This window comes from Merops nubicus, unplaced genomic scaffold, assembly GCF_000691845.1.
Source record: "Merops nubicus isolate BGI_N331 unplaced genomic scaffold, ASM69184v1 scaffold4236, whole genome shotgun sequence".
Taxonomy (NCBI): domain Eukaryota; kingdom Metazoa; phylum Chordata; class Aves; order Coraciiformes; family Meropidae; genus Merops; species Merops nubicus.
In genome coordinates this window covers 14,010-19,572 of record NW_008614185.1, presented here as the reverse complement: position 1 = coordinate 19,572, position 5,563 = coordinate 14,010, and positions in this window count along the sequence as shown.

Here is a 5,563-nt window from a genome sequence, read left to right as displayed (position 1 = left end):
AGACACCTGCACTATTTCAAAGTGCATCACTTCCTGCTGCCCAGAAATGTCCATCCTGCCTTCTCCTGCACCAGCACAACACTTGCAGGCAGCTGCTCCTGCTTTGAGTTTCCTCTCTCCCCCCAAGCAGCTGCTTCCACCAAGCCCCCCTGTTGGTGCTTCCCTTCCCAGTGCCCCCGTGGGAGATGCTGCAGACAGAGCAGTTGCTGAACTGTTGGGGACAGGTGTGAGATGCTGTTGTCCCTGCAGCTTGTGCCACGTGTCCCACCCCTGCTGCTCAGAGGTCTGGGGTCTGCAGGTTATCTCCCCAAGCACCTCCCTGTTACACCACAGCCACTCCCATAATGTGACCGGGCTGGTCTGAGCAAGGATCTCTCTTGCATGTGGTTGCCATTAATTCCACCACCACAAGCATCAGCCTGAGGTACCAGAGCATATCAAGCCATCAATCTCTAATTGCCATATCCCTCAGTAAAACACAAAGCCCAAAAGGAAGGAGAAAGGGAATAAAGAGGCCAAGAGCTTCCCTCTGCAGAAGGCTCAGGAGAAGCCTCAGATGGAAAATAACCCACCTTTCGGCCCTTGCTCCATCCCTCTTGCAGAGGAACGAGCCAGGAATTTCACCCATGGAGAGCAGCCACCCAACAGTCCCTACAGGTCTGCCAGGGCCCGCAGCTCACCGAGCATTTGTTTGTTTACCCACTGCCCATTTCCATAGTGTGGGCGTGCGGCCGCCTTCCTGGGAGCCCCGGCTGCTCCCCGCCTGCCTGGCACAGCTGGGCACAGCTGGCAAAGCCCACAGCCACCAGCTGGCAGCAGGGCTGCGGATGGGTGCCACGATTGCTGCAGGAAAATGCTGCCGAGGATGCTCAGCACCCTGCTGGGCTCACTGGAGGAGCTGGCTTGGCTGCTGGGGTGTAATTTGGAGTGGTGCTGCCGTGGCTGGAGGCACCTCCACACCAGCTGAGAGGCTGAGCTGGGCACTGAGCTCCGGGCATGGGCAGCGTGGCAGAGTTGCCTTCCTCCCGTGGGATGGCTCTGAGGAGGAGCTCAGCCTTGCTGCTCCCAGTGCCCTTCCACAGGAGCTCTCACTCTCCACCAGCCCTGGCAATGTCCCAGGGAAACCACCCTCCCCAGCTTACGTGTCCTATGAGGCAAGACGGACGCGTCCCTCCCGAGTGTGGGGCTGTGCTGAGAGGTGGCTGTGCCAGCACGGCAGGGCCCTGCACTCGCCGGGTGGCTCTGGGCAGGGTAGAACGTGCTGTCTGGGTCTCAGGTACGTAGGCAAGGGTGGTTTTGGGCTGTTTATTGGTGCCATGCTGATGGTGAGCGCCCACACCTCGTGCTTCCGCAGCCCCCGCTGGCCGCAGCTGTGCAGGGGAAGGTTGTCCCTGCCCAGGCTGGGCAGGGGAATCCATGCCAGGATTTTCCTGGGGGATGCTGAAAGAGCTGCACTTCAAAGGCTCAGGATGTGTCCATGTCGCCTTCGGCTCCTCCAACCCACAGCTGGGGGTGGAAGCTGCTTGTGTCAGCAGCTGGAGCCGGGAGGCAACCTGGGCTGAGCCAGGGCTGCTGGCCAGGATCAGAGCCCGAGTCACCCAGCCTTTCACTGCTGGTCCCCAGAGCATCCCCAGCCACTTCAAAGTTTCCTCAAGAGACAGTTCAGGACCACGGGTTTGCATCCTAGACTTGGAAGCAGTCAATTTGGGCACACAGCTTCCCCTCTCCCAAGCTCTTTGGGCTGGGGGCTGTTGTGTGCCCTGGGCTGTGCCACTCTAGATTAGTAGGATGCTGCTGCTGTCACATTTGGTTCCTTTTTTCTCTTCCTCTCAGAAAGAGCCAAGTTACATAAAAAGGAAAAAATTCTCATCTTAATGGTGGATGAATTATTTAAATGGGTCTGTTTGCTAATGTGATTGACTTCAACCAACAGCACAGGTTGAACTGTAATTATGGGAAAACAATCAAATCTCTATCTGGGTTCACACCGGACTGGTCTTGCCACTTTTTTCGTGTTATAGCAGAACCTGTTGGGCAGCTTTAGTTAAGCTGAGCCTCCTTTCTGCTGCTGGGGCAAAGAAAAGCAAACCAGTAGAACCAGTCAGACGGCAAAGAAAAATTATGGCTTATTGTCTGTGCAAGTTCACCCACACTGCTCACTCCTGTCTCCCGAGTCCCAGATGACCGGCTCCTGATCACAACTTTACTGAGCCAGAGGAGTCGAGGGGGACACACGGAGAGTCTTCCAATGTGAGTATTGTGCCTGCACTGGTTTCTGTCTGTCCCTGGCCTCCTGGGCGGTGTTACCTGGCTGGGAGGGGAGCTGGTGGGAGCCGTGCAGGGAGAACTGCCCCAAATCCTTATCGGAGAGAGCTGTCAGTTGGTGCTGGGAGCCAAAGCCTGCCCCAGCTCCCACCCCATGGGCAGAGGCTGTCGTGTCATGGCTTTGCTGGCTTTTCTGTCCCCTCTTGGAGCTGTGGAGGAGATCTGGGGTTTTCCAGCAGCTGAGGGGTCGATGCCTGTCACAAAGCAGTGGCTCTGCCTCTGCGGGGTCTGCAGGGACCAGGGCAGAGCTGAGCCAGCCCAGGCTGCACGGCCGCTGCCCAGCCAGGACCCCGGGGCTCTCCTCCAACAAAACCTTCTCCTCTGGCGCTTTCCACTTGAGCAGGAAAGGTGAGGAGAGCTCGCTGGAACCTGAAATGCAAAGGAACGGCCTCCAGCCCTCGCTGGGGTGAAGTGAAAGGGCAGTCGGGGGTCGGGGCAGTCTGTGGGCATTGGGGTCTCTCAGTGCCCGGGACTCTGCTCACGTTTGCATAGAGACAGGGACCAGAGGCAGCACCCACCAAAGCTTCCCCTGAGCAACCATCCAGGCTGGGTGGCAGTGGTGTGAGTGCAGCCAGGTTGGCACGGGTGGGCTGGCAGCAGTGCCCATGCCTGGTGCTGGTGCCCAGCTCCAGGGGCATCAGCCACTTCACGCCGGAGCCACACAACCACGAGTATGCCCTGTGGCAAATGACTTTCAGCAGGGTCGTGGGGTTCCCTTCCCACCCCATTTCCCAGCCTAAATTGAGCACATCTCTGTTGCCAGGGTGAAGAAGAAATCTGCTCTGTTTTCCCCCCTGTGGCAGCTAGGTTGTGGTCACTCTCTTTAGCTGGGCGAGGTGGCCCCTGACTTCAGAGCTTCTGTCCCCACTGCATTCCCCATGGGACGTCCTGCGGGTGCTCTCCCAGGGCAGGCAGATATGCTCCTGTGGGTGCTGCAAATATTCAGCAACGCTGGAGCTTTGCTGGGGCTCCCAGCAGCCCCAGCACGGGGTGTGATGTGGATGGGAGCTGTCAGCCCCCTCCCTGCTCTCCCCTACCTCCAATCCAGCTCGAGGGAAGCAACGGTGGGGTTGCTGCAGCAGGGAGACTGTGCCCACACACACTGCCTCCCTGCACGGGGGTTTTGGTGCTGTGAGTTGTGCTGTCCCCATTGCCTGCTCCTTGTCCCCTCTGCTGAGACAGTCCCAGGATGGGAAATGCCCTGAAAGCACTTACAGGGGAGAGATGGTCACAGATCTCCCCATTGCTTCAGTGGAGGACATGGATGCATGGTATTGATTCAAAGCCCAGCCTGGGCAGCCAAGTGTCCCCAACACCGATGTGTCACCAAGCATTTGGGGCAAGCAGAGACACCTCAGCCCATAAAATTGCCTGGCTGTGGCTGTGCTGCTTGTTGGATGGCACAGAGTGGGGCTGAGCTGGTGAGAGGACCCGTCCACGATGCTCAGCGGGGCTAAACTGGAGAGGATCAGACCACCACTTGATCAGCATCAGAAAGAGGATGAAGCCAGCAGAGATCTGCCCAGCAAGGTCAGGAAGCATGTGCCTGTCTTACCTCGGTGATGGGGACCTGGCTCTCGAAGCTCCCCAGGAGCAGATGCCAAGAGAAAGCATCCACCCTTCCTGCCCTGCTCCTGCTCAACCTCAGGAGGCCTCAGCCGCACGATGCCTGAAGCCCTGTCATTGCTCACCACCCAAATCGAGCCTTAAAAGCAGAGAAGCAGCATCCAGAGGTGTGCTCCATAGCTGCCTTAGAAGAGCCACATGGGATGTTCAGGGAAACCCAAAGCACAAGGGCTTGCCCAAGACCAGAGCAGCAACCACAGCTCACGTGGGGCAGATCCCCATGAATGAAAGACCCTCCTCTCACAGCCCCCCGATCTCCTCTCACCCCAAACCAGCACCACCGTGGTCCCAGCAGCTCCCAGGAACTGATGGCCAAGGGGACTGTCCCCCACACAGGTGCACTGTGCTTGAGGAGCTTGTTTTGTAGAACAGCAGCAAACACAGTGATGCTGCCCTGGGTCTTCAAAGCATGTAGGGCCTTTCCTGCAGCTCCTGCTGTTACGGAAGAGAAATATTTATTGGGCATCCAGACTTCAGCCTTGCACGAGTTGATAAAAGCCTGATGTGGCCTCCTGAAAGCTGAGGCATCCCATTGGCAGGGACATCTCCCATTGGGGCATCCCCATCCGCAGTGGGTCTCAGCCACCTGGTTCAGACTTCTGGACCTGCACCACCAGCAGCTTTCAAACGCCCCAGCCACAGGGCCAGGACCAGTTCCAGCACCACAAGGCCCTGCAAGCTCTCGTGGAGGAGAAGTGCTGCAGGGCATCCCACCCATCCCGCTGACCTGGTTCTACCAGCGGGGCCCAGGCACCCAGGATGGTTTTGCAGGACTGAGTCTTCCTCACACATAACCCCTTTTTTAAATAGTGCTGAAGAGAAAAGCTGATTCAGTTAAAGACTTCATTACCTGCCCCATAACCAGGGAGAGAGATTTATTCCTTTGATTTGCATGGCCATTAGAGTCTTGGAATCACAGAATCATTTAGGTTGGAAAAGACCTTTCAGATTGTCCTCAGCTTGGTCAGGATGCCCACGCCCACCCCAACGCAGCAGGAGCAGTTTATGTGAGCGTGGTTAGGATGCATTTTCATGCCCCTTACCCCACGCAAGACCTGGACCAGGAATGATGGATTGTCCAGCTACCAGGGCTTGGAGGCACTGCTGAGCTCTTTTGCCATGGAGGAGGAGGCAGTGAGACCAAGATGCTCTCCAGGCACTGTGCAGAGCATAACGGGTTCACAAGCAAACCATGGGCTGCTATCACCACCTGCCTGAGCTTCCCAGGGTGTTTACCACTTGTTTTCCCCAGCTCAGGGCTCTGGGAGCATGTTGGCTGGGCTGGGAGGAAGCAGCAGCCGTGTGTCTCTGCTCCCAATGGGGCCTTGAGCTATTCCCTGAGCCTCACCACTTCTCAATTAAACACCCGAAAAATGTGATAATGCTTCATTACCCACTTCCCAGAGCATTTTGAGGTGTTAATTAAGTCATGTTTATAGAAGCTGTGGTTACCCTGAGATGCACAGGCAGATAAGTGACTACTTTTAATCATCTTCTGAATCCTCACACGGGCACACAGACCCACCTGTGGGTCTGGCCAAAGCCCACCATGCTCCAGGGAACATCAGGGCATGGCCAGCAGGTCCCAATGTGAATGTTCCCCCCACCCTGA